Here is a 24,438-nt window from a genome sequence, read left to right as displayed (position 1 = left end):
ATTTCAGAAACTGCTGATCTACTGGGATTTTCACGCACAACCATCTCTAGGGTTTACAGAGAATGGTCCGAAAAAGAAAAAAAATCCAGTGAGCGGCAGTTCTGTGGCCGGAAATGCCATGTTGATGCCAGAGGTCAGAGGAGAATGGGCAGACTGGTTCGAGCTGATAGAAAGGCAACAGTGACTCAAATTGCCACCCGTTACAACCAAGGTAGGCAGAAGAGCATCTCTGAACGCACAGTGCGTCGAACTTTGAGGCAGATGGGCTACAGCAGCAGAAGACCACACTGGGTACCACTCCTCTCAGCTAAGAACAGGAAACTGAGGCTACAATTTGCACAAGCTCATCGAAATTGGACAGTAGAAGATTGGAAAAACGTTGCCTGGTCTGATGAGTCTCGATTTCTGCTGCGACATTCGGATGGTAGGGTCAGAATTTGGCGTAAACAACATGAAAGCATGGATCCATCCTGCCTTGTATCAACGGTTCAGGCTGGTGGTGGTGGTGTCATGGTGTGGGGAATTTTTTCTGGGCACTCTTTGGGCCCCTTGGTACCAATTGAGCATCGTTGCAACGCCACAGCCTACCTGAGTATTGTTGCTGACCATGTCCATCCCTTTATGACCACAATGTACCCAACATCTGATGGCTACTTTCAGCAGGATAATGCGCCATGTCATAAAGCTCGAATCATCTCAGATTGGTTTCTTGAACATGACAATGAGTTTACTGTACTCAAATGGCCTCCTCAGTCACCAGATCTCAATCCAATAGAGCATCTTTGGGATGTGGTGGAACGGGAGATTCGCATCAGGGATGTGCAGCCGACAAATCTGCGCCAACTGTGTGATGCCATCATGTCAATATGGTCCAAAATCTCTGAGGAATGCTTCCAGCACCTTGTTGAATCTCTGCCACGAAGAATTGAGGCAGTTCTGAAGGCAAAAGGGGGTCCAACCCCTTACTAGCATGGTGTACCTAATAAAGTGGCCAGTGAGTGTATATATATATATATATATACTTACTCCAACCCCCTATATAAATCTTTCCACTCCGACTGCCGTCCACTTTCCCATGCTCCTGTTCCAATCCTGGGGTCTTTTTTGTCCCCCCTTGGTCCTCCACATGCTGAGCATCTGGGACATGACTAACATTGCGCAATGTGCGCTTGTTCGTCGCCAGATGCAGCGTCGTGTCCAGTGTGTGAGGAGACGGCGACTTGTCTGTAGCGTTAACCCCTCTGCTGCCATGTTGGGCACAGCCTGTGACGAGGAGCGTCTCTTCCTGTGTATCCACCCAAAGGTTGCACACCGGAGGCTGCTTCTTCTATCTGGGGAAGTTCATGAAGCAGAAGCCTCTGTGTGACTCATGTGAAATAACTTGTCTGACAGGTCATGGGTCCAGGTCAGCAGGTGATTGCAGACTATTAGCTGGCTTCGATGTTATGTACAGGTGAGTCCGGACTAGATGTTGGGTGGAAGCCTTCCAGTATTTGTAAGGCCTCGTGCACACGCTGAGTATTTGGTGAGTTTTTACCTCAGTATTTATAACGCCTCGCGTACACACTGTATATTTGGTGAGTTTTTCACTCAGTATTTGTAAGACCTCATGGACACGCTGAGTATTTGGTGTTTTTTACCTCTGTATTTGTGAGGCCTTGTGCACACGTTGTGTATTTGCTGAGTTTGTTACCTCAGTATTTAACCCCTTCCCGCTCCTTGATGCATAGTATGCGTCATGAAAACTAGTGACTTCCCGACTCAGTCACATGACCCCGTCACATGACCGGGGGGCCCACAGAGTCTGAACAGCCCGGGCCCTGGCTACCCTTTATCCACCACTGCGTGGAACCATGTGTGAGCCACCTCTCCTGTAGATTGTAGGGCAACTTTTGGACTATAGGGTTAACACCTTTGGCTGTGTCAAAGAATGCAAGTCCTTGTAGGTCACCTTCACATTTGGCAAATAGGACTTCCTTTAGCAGGTCACTTAGTTCTCTAAGTTTCTGGAGACCTTTGTTAGATATTTTAGGAAAGTAATCGATTCTTTTGAACAAGGCTCTCTCTTTTACCTCTGCTGAGCCGTAACACTAATCCAGCCTCTTCCAGATCTCTTTGAGGCCAATTTGAGGGTGGTTTATATTAATGTCTCTGATCCTTACTGCATATTTGACTGACTCTTCTCCCAGGTATTTGACTAAGAGATCTATCTCTTCACTGTGTTATAGTCCCAAGTCTCTAGTGACATTTTGGAAGGAAGTTTTCCAAGCTCTGTAACCTTCAGCATGGTCAGTGAATTTCATGAGTCCCTTGGCAACCAGTTCATTACATGTGAAGAACTTAGTAAATTCTGTTGAGTACCGCTTGTCAGCAGAGTATACTGGTAATGGGCCGCCCTGATAGTGATGTGAGGTGCGTTCATACCTGTTAGTATCCTCAGGGTGGCGCCAGCCAGTGTCATATTGCTTCGGTCTGACGTGCGATGTGTCAGCAAGGTGATTTACGTTGGTTACCTGGTGAGAGGCAAGGTAGTCAATAGCGGAGTTGTTTTGCTCCATGTTTTCCTGGAGCTGAGCCTCATGATGACTCTCACTCGCTTCACTGGGGATGTCGTGTTCTTGGTTATAGTTTGGACCTGGAAGTTCATTAACATACTGAGATGTGGGTTGTGTTGAATCTTGCAGTGGCAACTTCAGACTTGATGTACTGCTTCAGCTATGCAGCTCAGGGTTTTGCATGGCTTCTAGGGATTCTGCTTCAGCTAGGGCTGTGGCAGCTTCTCTTTTTGCCGCTAGGCTCCCTAAGGCAGCATCCACGAGTGACATCTGCTGTACATATATTGAGGATATCTTTAAGATTATGATTAATGAAGAACTATGTGGAGTATATTAATTAACTATATATACTTTCAGATTATTCAAATCAGCTATGTTTGTATGCTTTGCTGTAATATAGCCCATACAATTTATCCTTCTGTCTGGACCACTAATCGCATTTTGATAACCATTTTATCATGAACTCTGATTGTCTGGAAAATATGAAGACAGCACACAGTGGAGTGGCATGTTTGCAATAAAGTGTTACATGCAGTACATATTATGCCAGAATGCTTTTGATTCCAGCTGATGTGTTTTATTTTCAGCCACAGCAAATGTCATTCATTGGAGGTTGCAGATAAAGGATAAAAGGATGGCTTGAGGACCTGAAGACATTCTTTTGGAAGGTCAAGAGCACACAGTGTTGAAGAATGCAATATTATCATGCTTTAGGAAAAGTAATGACAGCTGTTAACCAGGCATTGTACTTCATCACATGTGGTAACTACACCTATATAAGTGTCTGTTTGCCCTGATATGGTGGACTTACATATGCATAGATGATCATTTGCAAACCAGCAGTCATATCAGTTCTTCTTACAAAGATAACATGTTAAAAATAATTTTCCAAGGTGATGACAAAAAGCTTCAAATCACTGCAAGGTATTTTCTATGCACCGTGTAAAATATCATAATTTAATATAAACTTAATATGACACTTAAAAATGTGTTAATAAATAGTAATCGTCACTGAATGCTAGAAATGAGTGGATTGGTCAATGGAAGATCAAATTCGAGTAGAATTTCCAGAAATTCATGGCTTCATGCAAACTTGAGCATTTTGAGGGTGTATTCATGGTTCACAAAAAATCTTGCAAAGCACTACCTTCCGCACTGCTGAAGCACCAGAGAGCAGACAAATGTAATTTTGCTTTGCCACATGGACCTCCCGCTATTGCAATACAGCTCTGACGTCTTACAGTGATGGTCAGTATCTGGACCATCTCATTTCAGCAGTTTCCAGTGGAGCACAGAGTCATTTTCCATCTTCAGAGCCACAGGTAAGATTCTCTTTTGTGTAGAGTGTAATCTCTTAAAATCAACGGGATTCTCTCTCTCCTATAGAGTCTAAGCTCTTATAGTCAGTTTGGTCTTTTCTTTCTCACGCCCATTAAGTGTAAGCTCTTATGGTCAATGGGGTTCTCTCTCTCTTCGCACGTGTATATTCTGAGCAATGACACGCTTTTTAGTATTGATTTGTACAAATTTATTTTCAGGAAATCATCTTTGTGGGTAAAATTTAGCCAAGATGATGAATTTGAATTTCAAAAGATCAGCTTTTTTCTATGTTTAAACAACAAGTGTCCAGGATTTCTTCCAGTTTGGTTTAAATGTGCAGTCACTGCACATGCGTTGCACAACCTATCACGAGTACCTTTGTCAATGAAGGTGGTTGACTATGTGGCTGTGTGTATTTACTTTACTTACCTGTGGCCTACAGCCACTTACAAATCTTTGCACTCTCGCCCAGGACTTTAATTTTGAGTAGCTGGTTTGTCCAATTTAAAGTCGCCAGGTGCATGTAATATTCAAGTAGCATAAATGTGGACATATGTCTGCTGTGACACAATGCCCAAAACAAGGATTTGCAACACACTCTGTCAAGAATTGTTGGCAGCGGATTATTCAAGATACACTTCAAGCGTGTGACAACAGAGCTTCTTTATTCAGGAACAATCATGGACAATATGCTTAATAAATCAGGAATAAATCATTGGTATGTCCCAATTTGTGCTGCTTTTCTCAGTTCCATAGCAAATATGGAGTTTTATTTGTGGCTTTACGTGGCACTCTGTTTTGAAGATAGCAAGCTGTCATGATGGCTTCTCCCCAATACATTGTAGGTAGATTCGCATCAAACAACATACTTCTTCCACTTTCACAGAGAGTACGGTTCTTTCTGTCTGCGATGCCATTTTGTTCTGGATTGTATGGAATGGTAGTCTGGAACATAATTCCATCCTTTTTCAAAATGGTTCGCACCTTACCACTTGTATATTCGGTTCCATTATCTGCATGCAGGGCCTTTTCCATTTTTCCAAATTTTTTAAACACTATAGCAAGATATTCTTCAAGTTTCTGTGGAACTTCATCCTTACTGTGAAGCAGCTAGGCGTCTGTATATCTGGAGTAGTCATTAATGTGAGAAAATATCTCTTCTTGCTAGGGGTTTGAACAACCATTGGACCGCACACATCTATATGTATCAGATCCAGAGGCTGTGCAGATCTAGTGGTGCTTATTTTAGGACAGGATTTTCTGGACATTTTCCCTTTAAGACAGCTAGTGCTCTTCATCAATTGACTACACTGGTTGACTTCAATACCATTTGCAAGTTGAGCAAGTTTCCTGACTGCATCTGGGTCTCTGTGCCCAAGACGTCTGCACCATACATGGATATGCGGCGCCTGCTAGGGCCGTGGGGTTACTTGGTACGGGCCAGTCAGTTCTTCAGGGAGTTGTCATGGCAACGGTGACCCGGTCCGTGGCCCTGGATGTGCAATGGAAATAAAGATGATTTTGAGGAATAAAGATGGGAATAATTCAAGATGCTACCCGTGGTGTTCGGCAATAAGAAGATAGTCGATGCTGCAGCTCAGATCCACTGAGGCAGTTGGTGACACAGCAAAGTTGGTGCAGCTCTCCACGGGTAGAGCTAGGCCCCAGGGCAGTTATAATTTTAAAGGTGATGGTAATGGTTGTAGTGCAAGGCAGGTGACGATGTAAATAAATCGGAGGACATAGTGGAGAGCAGTCTTCACTCTTTTACTCACAGTTCTTCCAGTTACAATCCCCAGCCGGGGTGCTGTGTCCTCTGTATCGGTGGTCCAGCCACCTCTCAGGTAATTCAGGGTACACTGTACCAGAGCCCCCTTCTGATGTTCCTTTCCTGGCTGTCTCACTGCGCTGGCTCCCACCTCTCCTGCCCTGTGCCTCACACAGAGTGTTCCAAGCCAGCAGCCTCAAATTCTGTCGGGCGACATTCTCTTGGTCCCCTAGATCTTTTCCAGCTGCCTTTTCAGCAAATGTGTGTGGGTTTGGCCGTAGCACATGCAGATGCTGCAGTCTCCGGTTAGCTAGCTGAGTCCTCAGTTTCTCCACTAGTCAGGGGCTAGTCCCCTACTGCGACCTGGTCCCTCCACCTGACTACAGTCGGCTTGGATTCGGGCGCCACAGGTGGATTCCTCACTTCCCATGCCCCTAGGTCCCCTTCTATATCTTCTCACTCTTCTCTAGGCTAGGGACAAGCTCCTCACTCCTCCAGTCCCCTTCTCCAACTGAACACACTCCTCTCACTGTCACTACCTTAAGCTCCTCCCCTTCACCACTTTATCCACCCACACCTTCTATCTAGCAGCTCCCTGGCCTGGAGAGGTCTAGTGTTGGGTGCTAGTGTGTGAATCCTGGGGAGTGTTCCCTCCTTACTCGAGAGCGGAGTACCACACTTCTGGCTGAGGTGCAGTACCTCTGTGGCGACTGGACCCTCTGGGGTGCCCCATTCCCCCTTCGTTAAGCACAGCACATCCTCAGGCTGGAACAGAGCAAACAATTGCTAAAACATGCAAACATTTTCTGAAATGCATTTCAACAATTAAGACAATAAACAGGTAACTCTTCTTCCCTTTATGGGAGGTATTTGCACTTGAACATTGCATATTATGACTATAAATATAAATCTAACTTTAATACATTTATCAACTATCTAGAAATATGGTAAATAGCTTTACCATAAATAAAACTGTCTAAAATATGCAATATAACTTTACTATAAATAAAACTTTTCTTATCAAGTTCAACAGGGTTCAGTAAGATCCTGAACCTGGGTGTTCTTTTCCTTTTACTATGTGCAATATGGGGGAACCCATCTCAAACCCCCAATGTAGGCCCAGGGCGTGGCTACAGGACATAAGGGGTTAACTTGTTGAACCACTTTTGGGCCAAGCCAGACGGTTTTTGTTCTATGGTCTACTTGTAGAACGTAGAGTGCCTCACTCACACTCTAAATGGTTTCTATAAAACCAATAAGGAACACATTAAGTGCTAACTATTTACAATAAAAGTTTTGGCCATTCACTGTCAATGACCATGCTGTCTTTAACAAAACCTAACCAGGTTAACTTTAATTTACCAAGATGGTTAACTTAACCATTTACATTTTTATTCTGCCATTTTTTTTTCATTACTTCCTTTTCCAGGGCAGGTCCTCAGGCCTGCAACCTCCTGGCCAGGGAAGTTCTGGTTCCTGTGCCACTACAGGTAACACAATTAGATCATGTCCTACCACTGGGGTTTGGGTAGCCTGGGTGCACATTTTTGATTGCACTGGAGCTGCAGGGACCGGTGCAGCAACTGGTGTTGAGGCTTTGGATTGTCTTTCTGGACTGGCAGCCACTGGTCTAGGTGCCACATGCCCCCTCCCGCATTTTTTCACATGAAGGGCGTACCACCCCTTTTCACCCATATGCCGGGTGTAGGTGACATGGTCTCCTAAGTAAAGGTCACGGTCAGGGTATCCTTTCAGAAGATGCTCCTCAACATCCCGCCGGGTGACAAAGATCTCCGAGACCATACCGGGCTCCATAATGAACCCCAGCCTTTTTTAGCTTGAAGACCACTACTGTGACCTGGTCCTTCTACCCGACTACAGTCGGTGTGGATTCGGGTGCCACAGGTGGATTCCTCACTTCCCGTGCCCCTAGGACCCCTTCTTTCTCTTCTCACTCTTCTCTAGGGTAGGGAAGAGCTCCTCACTCCTCCAGTCCCCTTCTCCAACTGAACACACCCCTCTCACTGTCACTCCCTTAAGCTCCTCCTCTTCTCCACTTTCTCCACCCACACCTTCTACCTAGTCCCTCCCTGGCCAGGAGAGGTCTAGTGTTGGGTACTAGTGTGTGAATCCTAGGTAGTGCCCCTCCTTTCTCGAGAGTGGAATTTTAGCTGTTAAAGTTCATCTTGGATTTTTCCGTCTGCAAGAGTGTGACTCTTCTTTGAGATGATGCAGCTGTTATGTTTAAAAGTAACTACATTCCCCTTTTGCGTGAGTTAGCAATCTCCTACTCCTTCTGAAGTCATATAGTGACTATTAGCCAAGATGACCTTTTCTGACTTGCTTTCATTAAGGTCAGTGAATCCTTGTAATTTGTCATATGACTGCTTGCACCAGAATCTATACACCATATATGCTTAGCAAATGGGCCTGTACTGGCATTGCATGCAGCTTCAACAAATGCAGAATCTTCCTTTACAGCTGTTTTAACCCTTTGATAACTGTTCTGCTTTTTGAGCTGATTCATTCTTGCTTTCCAAATTCTGCAGTCTGCTTTAAGGTGGCAGAGTATTTTACAGACAAAACATTCATGAGTTTCTCTTAGATTGCTCTTATATTTAGGGAAATCCTGTGTCTTTAATGTTGTTTCTGCTCTGGATTCATTACTGCTGCTTACATGCTTCATTTTTCTCTTGAATTAATCTACAAGTTTGCCTTTAACATACTCTAGTGTCAGCTCACCATCAGGCCATGCATCTAGTGCAGTCACGAGTGTGTCATAACTTTCTGGAAGACCACTTGATAGAAGTGCAGCAACATGAAAATCTTTAATTTCTTCTCCAATACCCCTGAGATGCTCCACATTCTCTAAGGTGTTTCTTATATAGTCCTGCATATTCTGTCCATCACTTAGCTTAGATTGATACAGCTTTCTCATGAGATAAAGCTTATTGCTGAGATTTGATCTTTCATGCACTTTCTGTAACTCATCCCACATCTCCTTTGCAGTTGCAAACTTGCACATATGCAAAATCTGATTATCATAAACACTGAGGTAGATAGTGTTCTGTGCTTTCAGATCCTTCTCTAGCCAATCATCTGGTAAAAGGTGTACATCTGCTGCTTTTGCTCTTATCTTATGTTACTGTGCTACTCTGAGGTTCTGTGTCATTCTGGGCCCGTAACTTGTTGGCAGCAGATTACACAGGATATTCTCCAAGCGTGTGACAACAGAGCTTCTTTATTCAAGAACAATGAGAATTAATATATGCTAAGCTTAATAGATCAGGAATAAATCATCTGTGTGTCTCTATCTGTGCATCATCTATAGCAGGCTGCTTCTCTCATACACAGACACAGGAAAGACAGTCACATGCTCTCCCTGTGTGAGCCTCTGGGAGTTTTTTTTTAAACTTTATAAACAGCATACCAATCTAGCAACTGAACACTCATAGACAGGAATGGAGTTGTTGCACCAAACATATTCCAACAAGAATCAGATTTCACCAGTCACATAAGTCTTGCAGACATTGGACAAAAGTGCGGAAAAGGCCTGGAACGCAGCACAAAGAAATTATAGAGTGTCTGGCATGCACCAGTGTAGCTTATGCTTCATACATGACATAGAATTTGATATTCCTTGTTTAATTACAGTGTATTTTATAAGGCTCCATATAAGGGCTCACAATCAGGAAACTGGTCAAGGTCTGCGAAATGATGACATCAATGCACATTAAACTGTAAATAATACTGTACTCAGGGACCACCACTATTTATCTCAGTCTTCAAAACATGCATGCACACATAGTCACCTAGCACTGAAAGTGCAAGGTACATATTACATATGCACACTGCAGGTGTGGTGTTCAGAGACGCAGACACACCACGCCAATCCCAACAGAGCCATTATATGGAGTCTCAAAAAGACTTATCACTGTTGAGGTACACTTATAGCCAAGCCACAACGAGAGCTGCTCATGGATTGTTGCAGATCAACCCTATATTTGTTGGTCTCAAGCATCTCAGGTCTCAGGTGATCTAAAGTTTGTTTTTAATACCCTGTATTCACACAAATGGATGCAGTGGTATTATCCTTGCTTATGTTATACATACAGAGGCTTGCAAAATATTCACCGCCTTGAAATTTTTCATGTTTTCCTAAATCACAACCTGTAATTTCACAGTTTTTTTCTTTTTTTGAAGGCTTGCATCAGTTCATGTAAACAACTGTGAAGATTTGGTTTTCTTTTTATTTAAGCAAGTAACAAACAAGACAAAATAACTGAGAACTTCAGTGTGCATAACTATTCATTCGCCTAAAATCATCACTTTCAAGAGCCTCTTTTAGCGTAATTACAGCTGCAAGTCACTTTGGAAAAGTCTCTATGAGTTTTCCAGATCTCGCCATTGGGATTTTTGCCCATTCCTCAAGGCAAAACTGCTCCAATTCCTACAAGTTGGATGGTTTCCTCTGGTGAACATGTTTCACTGAGGGAATGGTGTTCTTGGGATGATTAGCTGTGTTGGTATGGCACCAGACATAGCTAGCTTTTACTTTGGTGGCCAAAAAGTTCAATTTTCGTCTCACCTAACTACAGCACCTTCCTTCATTTTTTTGTCCCATTTCACCACAACACCTTCCTCCATATATGTGGGGAGTTTCCCACATGACTTTTGGCAAACTCAAAATGAGCCTTACAGTTTTGGTGTATAAGTAATGTTTTTTTCTGCCCACTATTCATAAAGGCCACCTCTATGGAGTGCACAGCTTATTTTGGTTGTATGGACAGATACTACAGTCTCTGCTTGAAAAATCTGCAGCTCTTTCAGGGTTACCTTTGGTTTCTATGCTGCCTCTCTGATTAATGACCTCCTTGCCCAGGCTAAGAGTGTTCGTGGGCAGCCCTCTCTTGGCAGGATTGTTATGGTACCGTGTTCTTTCCATTTGATGATAAAAGATTTGATGGTACTACGGGCAATCATCAGAGATTGAGATTTTTTTTATAACCCAACCCTGACTTCTTCTTCTCAACAACTTTGTCCTTGACTTGTTTGGAGAGCTCCTTGACCTTCATGGTATTGTTTATTGCCTCGCATCTAGCTTAACCCTTTCACACCAGAGCCTTTTTTTGCCTTTGTGACCAGGCCAATTTTTTCAATTCTGACCAGTGTCATTTTATGAGGTCATAACTCTAGAATGCTTTAACGGATCCTGGTGATTTTGACATTGTTTTCTTGTGACATATTGTACTTCATGATAGTGGTAAAATTTCTTTGATATGATTTGCGTTTGTTTGTTAAAAAATGGACATTTGGCAAAAATTTTGCAATTTTCAAACTTTTAATTTTTATGCCCTTAAATCAGAGAGTCATATCGCACAAAATAGTTAATAAATAACATTTCCCACATGTCTAATTTACATCTGCACAATTTTGGAAACAAATTTTTTCCGTTAGGAAGTTATAAGGGTTAAAATTTGACCAGTGATTTCTCATTTTTGCAACAAAATTTACAAAACCATTTTTTTTTAGGGACCACCTCACATTCGAAGTGAGTTTGGGGGGTCAATATGACAGAAAATACACAAAAGTGACACCGTTCTAAAAACTGCACCCCTTATGGTACTCAAAACCACATTCAAGAAGTTTATTAACCCTTCAGGTGCTTCACGTGAATGAATGGAATGTGGAAGGAAAAAATAAACATTTAACTTTTTTTCACAATCATTTTACTTCATAACCAATTTTTTTTATTTTCACAAGTGTAAAAAGAGAAAATAAACCACAAAATATTTTGTGCAATTTCTCCCCAATACGCCGATACCCTGTATGTTGGGGTAAACCACCGTTTGGGCTCACGGCAGAGCTCAGAAAGGAAAGAGCGCAGTTTGACTTTTTCAATACAGAATTGGCTGGAATTGAGATTGGATGCCATGTCACATTTGGAGAGCCCCTGATGTGCCTAAACAGTGAAAACCCTACAAAAGTGACACCATTTTGGAAACTAGCCCACTCAAGGAACTTATCTAGATGTATGGTGAGCACTTTGAATCCTCAAGTGCTCCATAGAAGTTTATAACGTAGAGCCATGAAAATAAAAAAATCATATTTTTTCCACAAAAATGATCTTTTCAGTCCCCAATTTTTTATTTTCACAAGGGTAACAAGAGAAATTGGACCCCAAGAATTGTTGTCCAATTTGTCCTGGTACCCAATATGTGGGAGAATACTGTTTAGGCACACGATGGGGCTCGGAAGGGAAGTAGTGATGTTCTGGAATGCAGACTTTGATGGAAAGGTCTGTGGGCGTCATGTTACATTTGCAGAGCCCCTAATGTGCCTAAACAGTGGAAAACACCAATTCTTATTCCAACCGTAACCCCAGCATACCTCTAACTCTAATCTCAACCCTAACCATAACCCTAACCACAAACCAAACACCAGCACACCCTTAACCCTAATCCCAACCATAACCCTTATCCCAACCCTAACCCAAGCCCCAACTCTAACCCTAATTTTAGCCTCAATCCTAACACAAGCTTTGGCCCCAAACCTAACCCTAACTTTAGCCTAACCTTAGTCCTAACTTTAGCCTAACCCTAATTTTAGCCTAACCCTAACTTTAGCCTAACCCTAACTTTAGAAACCCAAAAAAGGGGACGTACAAGTCAAGGTAAAATGTAGAATTTTTATTAACCACAATTAAAATGAATCATACGCAAAGAGTTATATAGAACAAGGCAAAGTGTACCCAATGCCACCATAAAAATAAAGTCAAGTGAACAAGTATACAAAGCAATAGAAACACTACATTGATAACAGACCAGAACCATAACCACTGATTTCACAATAATAAATCCATGTGGATACATGAGTGGTGGACTAAGATCCATGTGAGACACTTCATAGAATCAAAGTATATCATACAAAGTGCATAGTGCCAGAATATAAAGTGCTATGTTTCATAACTTCATGCCAAAGTGCATTGTGCTAGAAGAAATTAAGTACTAAGATAAACCTGTGAACCCGGGTGTTGTCCCTACTAATTGAGCCTCATAATCAAGTAAAAAAAGTGCTATGAGAAGAGTGGTAAGGGCCGCTGATCACAGATCAGCCAAAAGGCTGCAAATAGTAAAGTACAGCATATACCTGTCAGATGGTGACACAGAGGGGAGGACCCCGATGCGTGTTTCGCTACTGTCGCTTCTTCCCTTGAAAGAATAATAAAACTGATAAATAAAAATTCTACATTTTAACCTGTCTTGTACTTCCCCTTTTTGGGGTTTCTATATTTCCTTTTGGAAGTTGACAATTAATAACTGGTCTCCCCTTTTGGGTTTCTAACCCTAACTTTAGCCTAACCCTAACTTTAGCATAACCCTAACTTTAGCCTAACAATAACCCTAACTTTACCCTAACAATAACCCTAACTTTAGCCTGACAGTAACCTTAACCTTAAGAGTAAAACTAAACCTAACTATCAGTAACCCTAACTTTAGCCTAACAATAACCCTAACTTTAGCCTAACCCTAACCTTAGCCTAACCATAACCCTAACTTTACATAACCCTAACCCTAACTTTAGCCTAACAATAACCCTAACTTTAGCCTAACAAAAACCCTAAGTTTAGCCTAACAGTAACCCTAACCCTAACAGTAAAACTAACCCTAACTATCAGTAACCCTAACTTTAGCCTAACAGTAACCCTAACCCTAGCAGTAACCCTAACTATAGCATTAACCCTAACAGTAACCCTAACAGTAACCCTAACTATAGCACGAACACTAACCTTAACTATAGCACTAACCCTAACTATAGCACTAACCTTAACCCTAAGAATAGCACTAACCCTAACCCTAACCCTAACTATGGCACTAACCCTAACCCTAAAAGTAATCCTACCCCTAACCCTAACTATAGCACTAACCCTAACAGTAACCCTAACCCTAACAGTAACTCTAACCCTAACCCGAGCCCTAACCTGCATACCTGCTTTTTGTATTTTTTTATTTTGTGACAAGATCGCTGCCTGGCACAGCTGTTGCCAGCAGCGCTTGTCACACTGTTTCTCCTCTGATCTCGCACTGACAGGAGGTCAGAGGAGAAGCAACGTTACTGTGTGACAAGATCGCTGCCTGGCACAGCTGTTTTCAGCAGCGCTTGTCACAAAGTAACGCTGTTTCTCCTTTGATCTCCTATCAGTGCTAGATCAGAGGAGAAGCGTCTGTTATGAATGGGTCACCGAGGAGGATAGCAGGACCAGGCTAAGCCACCAGAAAACCAGAGAAGATGGTAACTAAGAATTGCAGACCCCTGATCCTATCCACACAACTAGCAGTAGCCGTGGAGCATACCTACGATGCCCTAGATGCCTCGGCACAGCCGGAGAACTAACTCAACCTAAAGCAAGAAAGGTGAAATCTAAACTGCCCCGGAGCAGGCCCCAAAGGAATAGACAGCCCCCAAACATATATTATCAGTGAGACAAGATGAAAACACAAACGCAGGCAGAAAAATAGACTGAGCAAATGATGGTGCCCAAACTGACTAGACAGGACAGTAAAGGAAAGACACTGTCTGCAATCACGCAAAACCCTGAAAAATCCAACACTTCAAAAAACACTGAAGTCACACGACTTCGCCCCCACTATAGCAGCACTCTGGTATATACTGAAAGCAAAGCAAAAAGAGACCAATATAACATGGGACAGAACAAACTGACACAAGCAGTAACATATGGACGGTGATCCAGCACAGCCCCAGCAGGAGCAAGCTGACCCGCACAAAGCAGAGATAGACAAAACCAGATCAAATGCAAAAAGATTAGCAAATGAACCACTTAGAGGAACCATGAAGGAACAGAGAAGGAGACATCAGACCTCAGAAGGCAAAGGAAGAAAATCACCAGCAGGGATTGAAGGAAGTCAGCTGTCTTAAATACACCAGTCAGAAACCCAAGATCTCCAATCGTCATCATCATTATCAGGTGGCAAGCCTCTGTCAATCTGACCAGCTCCACTACCTCCAGTAACCACCAGAGGGAGCTCAGAAAGAGAATTCACAACAGTACTCCCCCATGAGGATTGGTCAACGAACCCTCATCCACACCACCAGGCTGGTCAGGATGGGCCCGATGAAAAGCACGAACCAATCTTTCGGCATGAATGTCAGAAGCAGAGACCCATAACCCTTCCACTTGACCAAGTACTGGAGTCTCCATCTAGCCAAACGAGAATCCAATATCTTCTCTACCTCATACTCCAAATTACCTTTAACCAATACTGGGTCAGGAGACGCCACCATGGAAACTACTGGATCCACAAACCTCTTCAACAAAGATTTATGAAAAACGTTATGAATCTTAAACGTAACTGGAAGAGCCAAATGGAAAGAAACGGGGCTAATGATTTCCAAAATCTTATAAGGTCCAATGAATCTTGGCTTGAATTTTGAAGACGCAACCTTCATAGGAATATTTTTTGAAGACAACCAAACCATATCACCCACTTTAAACAGGGGACCAATGGTCCTATGCCGGTTGGAAAACGGGCCTTTTCCTGAGAGTGGGACAACTTATCCAGTACTTGGTCCCAAATCTGCTGCATTCTCTCTACCACAGAATCCACACTTGGGCAGGCCAAAGACTCCACCTGCCCTGAAGAAAATTAAGGATGAAACCCAAAGTTACAGAAAAAAGGGGACATCAAAGTGGCAGAACTAGCCCTATTGTTTAGCGCAAATTCGGCCAAGGGCAAAAGTGAGACCCAGTCGTCCTGATCAGCAGATATGAAACATCTCAAATAGGATTCCAAAGTCTGGTTTGTTCTCTCAGTCTGCCCATTGGTCTGAGGATGAAATGCAGATGAGAAGGATAACTGAATTCCCAGTTTGGAACAAAAAGCTCTCCAAAACCTGGAAACAAACTGGACTCCTCTGTTCGACACAATGTTCTCAGGAATCCCATGCAAATGATCCACCAGTTATAAAAACAAGGGCACCAATTCAGAAGAAGATGGCAACTTTGGGAGTGGTACAAGATGGACCATCACAGAAAATCTATCACAGATCACCCAGATAACAGTCATTCTCTGAGAGACAGGAAGATCAGAAATAAAATCCATTGAGATATGGGTCGATGGCCTCCTGGGCACCGGCAGGGGCATCAAAAAACCACTAGAGCAAGAACAGGGCTTGGACCGAGCACAAGTCCCACAGGACTGCACAAAATTCCTGACATCACGAGATATGGCAGGCCACCAAAAAGACCGACTCACCAAATCTCTGGTTCCAAAAATACCTGGATGACCAGCCAACGTGGAGCAATGAATATCAGACATTACTCTTTTCCTCCACTGGTCAGGGACATACAATTTTCCCACAGGGCAACGTTCAGGTTTGTCCTCCTGAAAGTCCTCCAGGGCACGTCTCAAATCAGGTGAGAGGGCGGAAAGAACTACACCCTCATTTACAATGGTAGTAGGCTCGGTCACATCAAGAGAATCCGCAAAGAAACTCCTAGAAAGGGCGTCCGCCTTAACATTCTTAGTGCGCGGATGAAAAGAGATCACAAAATTAAAATGCGTGAAAAACAAGGCCCACCTAGCCTGTCTAGGATTCAAGCGTTTAGCTGATTCAAGATAAATCAAATTCTTGTGGTCGGTGAGGACCACAACTTGATGTCTAGCTCCCTCCAACCAATGTCTCCTCTCTTCAAATGCCCATTTTATGGCCAACAATCCACAATTCCCCACGTCATAGTTACGTTCAGATGGGGAAAATTTTCGAGAAAAGAAGGCACAGGGATTCATCTTAGAAGACACTGGATCTCTTTGGGACAAAACGGCTCCTGCACCAATCTCAGAAGCATCTACTGCCACCTGAAATGGGAGTGAGACATCAGGTTGCCGTAGAACCGGAGCAGAAGTGAATCTCCGCTTAAACTCCAGAAATGCCGAGGCTGCCTCTGGAGACCAATTCACCACATCAGCGCCCTTTTTGGTCAAATCAGTCAGTGGTTTAACAATAACAGAAAAATTACTTATAAATTTATGGTAGAAATTAGCAAAACCCAAAAACTTGTGGAGAGCCTTCAAAGAAATGGGCTGAACCCAATCATAAATGGCCTGTACCTTGGCTGGGTCCATTTCAATAGTAGACGGGGACAAAATGAATCCCAAAAATGAAATCTTCTGTACACCAAAGAGACACTTCGATCCCGTAACATACAGAGAATTTTCCCTCAAAATCTGGAACACAGTCCGGACACGTTCCACATGAGAATCCCAATCACTGAAAAACATCAAAATATCATCCAGATGAATGATCAAAAACTTATCCACAAAGTCCCGGAAAATATCGTTCATAAATGATTGGAAGACAGAAGGGGCATTAGTGAGCCCAAAAGGCATCACCAGGTACTCAAAATGTCCCTCTGGGGTATTAAATGCCATCTTCCATTCATTCCTGTGCTTGATGCGATTAAGAGTATATGCCCCCTGAGGTCAAGTTTGGTAAACCAACAGGCGCTTTTAACTCTTGAAAATAAATCAGAAATCAGGGGTAGCGGGTACTGATATTTAACAGTGATTTTGTTAAGGGAACGATAGTCAATACATGGCCTTAATGAGCCATCTTTCTTGGCCACAAAATAACCCCCAGCACCTAAAGGTGAAGAGGATGGTCTAATATGACCCTTCTCCAATGACTCCTTGATATAAGATCGCATAGCATCATGTTCGGGTACCGATAAGTTGAAAAGCCGACCCTTGGGAAATTTACACCCGGGCATTAACTCAATTGCACAGTCATAACTCCTATGAGGAGGCAAAGATGCAGACTTTCTCTTACTAAATACATCAGAAAAATCAGCCAAATAGTCAGGAATATCATGAGACTGGGGAGAGGTGGAGAAAACAGGAGTGTCACTAAGAAAACATTGTCAACCCCAACTCACCACTGACACATATTTCCAGTCCAAAACAGGATTATGAGTTTGCAACCAAGGAAAACCCACAGCAATAGTATCATGCAAATTGTGCAACACCAAAAATGTACATTTCTCTTGGTGGTCGGGGCGACCCGCATTATCACCTGGGTCCAAAACAGGGGTTTATTCTCCGCTAAAGGAGTAGCATCAACACCCCTCAAAGGGATAGGAGTCCGCTGGGGTATCAAGGGAAAACCACAACGTTTGGCATAGTCAAAATCTATTAGATTCAAAGCTGCTCCTGAATCAACAAAATCCTTAGCGGAAAATGTAGACAAGGAGCAGATCAAGGTAATTGCCAGAAGGAACTTAGGCTGTACACTGCCCACTGCAAATGCGTGAGCAAAACGCTTTTCTTGTTTAGGGCAGACAGAAATAGTATGAGAGGCGTCACCACAGAAAAAACACAACTTATTACGCCTTCTAAACTCCTGATGTTGCACCCTAGACAAAACCCTATCGCATTGCATGGGTTTAGAAGTTCGCTCGAAAGGTGGCAATGCCTCTCGTGTAGTTTTACGTTCACGTAAACGCCGATCAACTTGAATGGCCAATGACATAATAATAATAATTTTTATTTATATAGCGCCAACATATTCCGTAGCACTTTACAATTAAGACATAGAGTCATCAAGACCAGAGGGGACAGGAAATCCCACCATAACATTTTTTACGGTTTCTGACAAACCCTTCCGAAAGAGGGCTGCTAGGGCATCGTCATTCCATTTAGTAAGGACCGCCCACTTTCGGAATTTTTGACAATATAACTCTGCAGAATCCTGACCCTGGTTCAATGCCAATAAGGATTTCTCAGCTTGATCAATAGCATTAGGTTCATCATACAACAACCCCAGGGCTTGAAAAAACACGTCCACATTAGCCAGAATAGAATCTCTGGGTGTCAAAGTAACATAGTAACATTGTTTTGAAGGCTGAAGGAAGACCTTATGTCCATCTAGTTCAGCCTATTTTTAGTGCAGCTGTTCTGCATTGTTGATCCTGGGGAAGGCAAAAAACCCACAGAGTAGAAGCCAATTTTCTCCATAGGGAAAAAAATTCCTTCCCCTAAGCTGGGTCAATCATCTACCTATAATATTCTGTTTTCGTAACCTTCTATACTGTTACTCACAAGAAAAGCATCCATTCCTTTCTTAAATTCATTCAGTGAGTTGGCCATCACCAATCCTGGGGATCGCCGCACAGCAGGGAGATGACAATTTTATCCTGCTGCACAGAGCTTCCTGGTGAGTTAGGTTTCAAAGCAAAAAATAGTTTACAGTTATTCTTAAAATTTAAAAATTTAGACCGATCCCCAGAACACACATCAGGAGTAGGGATTTTTGCTTCAACAGCAGATGATTGAGCGAGATAGGCAGAAATTTCCCGCACTTCAGCAGCGAGCTGCTCAACACAATCAGACAATTGCTTAGTTTCCATTTAGACAAAAAAAATCCTCCTACGGCACCAGAAAAAAAAAGAGGAAAAAATATACAAAAAATTTTTTTCTGACCCTTTTTTTTTTTTCTAAATTCTTTCCTTCTTTAGAGTACCCTAAAGTCTACAGTAAGGCTGGTGATTCTGTTATGAATGGGTCACCGAGGAGGATAGCAGGACCAGGCTAAGCCACCAGAAAACCAGAGAGGTTGGTAACTAAGCGGATTGCAGACCCCTGATCCTATCCACACAACTAGCAGTAGCCGTGGAGCGTACCTACGATGCCCTAGACACCTCAGCACAGCCGGAGAACTAACTCAGCCTAAAGCAAGAAAGGTGAAATCTAAACTGCCCCGGAGCAGACCCCAAAGGAATAGACAGCCCCCAAACATATATTGTCGGTGAGACAAGATGAAAACACAAACGCAGGCAGAAAAATAGGCTGAGCAAATGATGGGGCCAAAACTGACTAGACAGGACAGGAAAGGAAAGACACTGTCTGCAATCACACAAAAACACTGAAAAATCCAACACATCTGATGCACAAAAAACACTGGTCACACGACTTCACCCCCACTATATCAGCACTCTGGTATACACTGAAAGCAAAGCAAAAAGAGACCAATATAACAGGGGACAGAACAAACTGACAGTAACATATGGGCGGTGATCCAGCACAACCCCAGCAGGAGCAAGCTGACCCACACAAAGCAGAGATAGACAAAACCAGATCAAATGCAAAAAGATTAGCAAATGAACCACTTAGCTGAGCCATGAAGGAACAGAGCAGGAGACATCAGACATCAGACCTCAGAAGGCACAGGAAGAAAATCACCAGCAGGGATTGAAGGAAGTCAGCTGACTTAAATCACCAGTCAGAAACCCCAGATCTCCAATCGTCATCTTCATTATCAGGTGGCCAGCCTCTGTCAATCTGACCAGCTTCACTAACTCCAGTAACCACCAGAGGGAGCCCAGAAAGAGAACTCGCAACACCTCTGTCAATCTGACTAGCTCCACTACCTTCAGTAACCACCAGAGGGAGCCCAGAATGAGAATTCACAACAAGCGTCGTTACTATGAGTCAGATTGCCGGGAAAGCTCGATCCCACAACAAGCTTTCTGTCAGAGACACCGCACTGCACTTGCTCATAGAGCCAGTGCACGTGTCCTGAGTACAGAAGCAGTGCTAAGAGTTACCTGGGGAGCAGGGCAGCAGAGGTGACCAGGCGTGCTTCAGGCTAATAGTGTCAGGGTCCAGTCAGTGCTGGAAAGTAAAGATGCATAGGACCTGCGGACACTGAAACTGAATAGTCTGCACGGGACCTATGGTCATGTGACTGCAAGGGGGCGGGGCTTAGCGTCCTGTATTCAGATAGGACTGGACACCATACAACAACTCAGAGTCAGGCAAAACAGAGGTCACAGCAGTACGGGCAAACGAGGCACAGGAGCGACAAACAAACGGGTAGTCAGACAGAGCCAAAGGTCATACACAAGAGGGCGACGTGGTACCAAGGGGAGGAGCAGAGAGGAGTCGGGTCACAAGCAGAGAGTCATACACGAGAGGTAGTGCAGTACAAGAGGGTCAGGCAGAACTCGTAACAGGGACAGAACCAGATCACAACCGAACAAGCAAGCAAGATATCAGGCACAAGGCACACATATACAAGAGGTCACTTAACTCAGCCAAGGGCAGGAGTATAACTGACACCGGACCCAGGTCCAGTGAGCACTAAATAGCCTCCTGCTGCCAGAGAGAGGCAGCACAATTAACCCATAGTCTAACCAGGACGGGTCAAAGCGAAATCCCGTCCTGGATCATGACAGTACCCTCCTCTCAATGGGGGGCCACCGGACCCCCAGGTCTCTCAGGGTACTTGGCGTGAAAGGCTCGGATCAACGGATCCGCATGAACTGATCGAGCAGGAACCCACGAGCGTTCCTCAGGACCATAGCCCTTCCAATGTATCAGATACTGAAGGGCGCGACGGACCAACCTGGAGTCGACAATTCGTTCCACCTCGTACTCAGCCTGCCCATCTACCAGAACCGGTGTCGGGGAAGATGATGATCCCTCCCCACTGGACCTCACAGGTTTCAAAAGGGCCTTATGGAAAACATTAGGGATCCTTAGAGATGGCGGAAGACTCAACCGAAAAGCCACCGGGTTAACTGCTTCGGTAATGACATAGGGACCTATAAACTTGGGTCCAAGCTTTGCAGAGGGGACCTTTAGCCTTATATTTTTGGTGGATAACCATACCTTATCTCCGACCTGAAACACTGGACCCACGGATCGTTTTTTTGTCCGCAAAAAATTCAAATTTGTCCTGGGCCTTCGTAATGTTATTCTGGACCTCCCGCCATACCTCCCCCAACCGCTGGATCGTCTCGTCCGCCCCAGGACACCCAGAATTCAAGCAGGAAAATTCTCCAAAATGAGGATGAAACCCATAATTGCAAAAAAAAGGAGATGTACCCGTAGACTGGTTAGTGCGGTTGTTAAATGCAAACTCAGCCAATGGTAACACAGAACACCAATCATCCTGTCGGGCTGAGGTCAAACAACGCAGAATTTGCTCCAGAGACTGATTGGTCCGCTCAGTCTGCCCATTAGTCTCTGGATGGTAGGCGGATGAAAAGGACAGACCAATACCCAACCTCCTACAAAAAGCTCTCCAAAATCTGGACACAAATTGCACTCCCCTATCAGACACCACATTCAGGGGTACCCCATGCAACCGCACCACATGCTTCACAAACAATCTGGACAATGTTTCCGCATTAGGTCGTGCTGCCAAAGGTACAAAATGTGCCTGCTTACTAAACCTGTCCATTACGACCCAGACCACGGTATTACCCTTGGAAGGGGGAAGGTTGGTGATGAAATCCATGGACAGATGAGTCCATGGTCTCTCAGGAATTGGCAGTGGTACCAATTCCCCGGCCGGCCGGTTATGGGGAGTTTTCGCACGGGCACAAACCTCACACGCAGACACATACTCCCCAACATCAGAGGCTAAAGAAGACCACCAGAATATTCTAGCAATGGCCTTCCGGGTCGCTGAGATCCCTGGATGTCCACCCAGAACTGAGTCATGGAACTCCTGGAGGACCTTGAGACGAAACTGAGCTGGCACAAAAAGTTTATCCAACGGCTTAGCTGGAGGTGCAAGAGCCTGGGCTTCTCGAATCTCCCGTTCCAACACATTAGAAACCTCTGCCACCACCACCCCAGGCTGAAGAATGGAGGATGGAGGTTCCGGGGGGGATACCGGATCAAGACTGCGTGACAATGCATCCGCTCTGATATTCTTGGATCCTGGTCGAAAAGTGATCGAGAAGTTGAATCGGGAAAAAAAAAGTGACCATCTAGCCTGTCTGGGAGTCAACCTTTTAGCTGACTCAATGTAAGCTAGGTTTTTGTGGTCCGTGATTACCGTTATAGGATGAACAGCCCCCTCCAAAAAATGCCTCCATTCTGCAAAAGCCAATTTTACGGCCAGAAGTTCCCGATTCCCCACATCATAGTTTCTCTCCGCAGGGGAGAACTTCTTTGAGAAAAAGGCGCAAGGTCTCAAATTGGTCAAAGTGGCGGGTCCCTGGGACAATACCGCCCCCACCCCCACCTCTGAGGCGTCCACCTCAACAATAAATGGTTCAGAGGGGTCCGGTTGGATAAGAACCGGGGCCGACATGAAACATTTTTTCAAAAACTGAAATGCCGCTACCGCTGTGGTTGACCAATTCTTGATATCGGCCCCCTTTTGAGTCATGTCTGTGAGGGGTTAAACCACCTGTGATAACCCCCTTATAAATTTCTGATAATAATTAGCGAACCCTAGGAAACGTTGCAGACCCTTCAAATCACACGGTTGAACCCACTCGAGAATGGCTTGCACCTTATTAGGATCCATGCGATACCCTTCAGCAGACACGATGAACCCCAGAAAGGACAGTTCCTGAACAAAAAATAAACATTTTTCAAGTTTAGCAAACAGACAGTTCTCCCTGAGCCTTTGGAGAACTGCCCGAACATGACCAATGTGAGTCTGTTTATCAGGCGAGTAGATTAAAATGTCATCCAAATACACCACCATAAAACGTCCAATCAAATCGGAGAACACATGATTTATGAAATTTTGGAAGACCGCTGGAGCATTGGTCAGGCCGAAGGGCATGACCAAATTTTCAAACAACCCTTCAGTAGTGAGAAAAGCGGTCTTCCATTCATCTCCGTCCCGGACTCGGATAAGGTTATACGCTCCCCGTAGATCTAATTTCGAAAACCACTTAGCTCCGGACAACTGATTGTATAAATCAGGAATAAGTGGAAGGGGATAAGTATTCCTCACAGTTATTTTATTTAACTCATGAAAATCGAGGCATGGGCGCAAACCACCGTCTTTTTTTTTTACAAAAAAGAACCCTGCCGCCACAGGAGAAACAGAAGGACGAATATGTCCCTTACGGAGGCTCTCAGAAATATATTCCTTCATCGCAGCCCGTTCCGGACCCGAGAGGTTATACAGGCGGGCTTTGGGCAATTTAGCACCTGGAACCAGGTCAATGGCACAATCAAATGGGCGGTGTGGTGGTAAAACCTCAGCCTCTTTTTCGGAGAAAACGTCAGTATAATCTATCAGGCACTCCGGAATGCCTTCTAGACCCACGGACGACACAGACACAGAAACAAGACATTTCTCAGAGCAATAGGGACCCCATTTAACAATGTCCCGAGATTCCCAATTAATCACAGGATTATGCAGCTGTAACCAGGGGAACCCCAACACCAGTCCCGCAGGCAGGTTGTTCATTACAAAACATGAAATACGTTCCTGGTGTAAGGAACTCACTTTAAGGAGAAACTCCTCAGTACAAAACACAATGTCATTCTTAACCAGTGGTGTTTTGTCAATAGCAACAAGGTGAATCGGAGTTTCCAACCTAACTGTCCCTAACTTACACCTGGCCACCAAGTCAGAGTCAATAAAGTTCAATGATGAACCGCAATCCACGAAGGCAGAAGTGGATGTGGAGACACCCCCACAACAAAGTTCCACTTGAAATGACATTTTAGAAAATGCAGAAAAGGGTACCTGAGAGCCTGGGTGACCTCCACGATAATCACCCGGGCTCAGTCGCTTGCTGGTTAGTGGCCGGGAGGGGCAATCCTTTTTCCAATGTCCAGACTCGCCACTGTGAACACAGCATTTTCTCACGTGCCGTTGTCTCCTTTCTTCCTCCTTAAGGTTGATGGTTCCCATCGCCGTGATTTTCAATGAAGAACTGGCTCCCCTTCCTTGGGAGAATAATGATGTCTCGGTTTGTATCACTCCCCTTGCCCGTAACCTGCGATCCATTCGGACGGC

The sequence above is a fragment of the Dendrobates tinctorius genome, unplaced genomic scaffold (assembly GCF_039654945.1).
Source record: "Dendrobates tinctorius isolate UK_male_01 unplaced genomic scaffold, ASM3965494v1 ptg000162l, whole genome shotgun sequence".
NCBI lineage: Eukaryota > Metazoa > Chordata > Amphibia > Anura > Dendrobatidae > Dendrobates > Dendrobates tinctorius.
The sequence above is the reverse complement of the archived record's forward strand: the minus strand, read 5'-3'. Positions refer to the sequence as shown.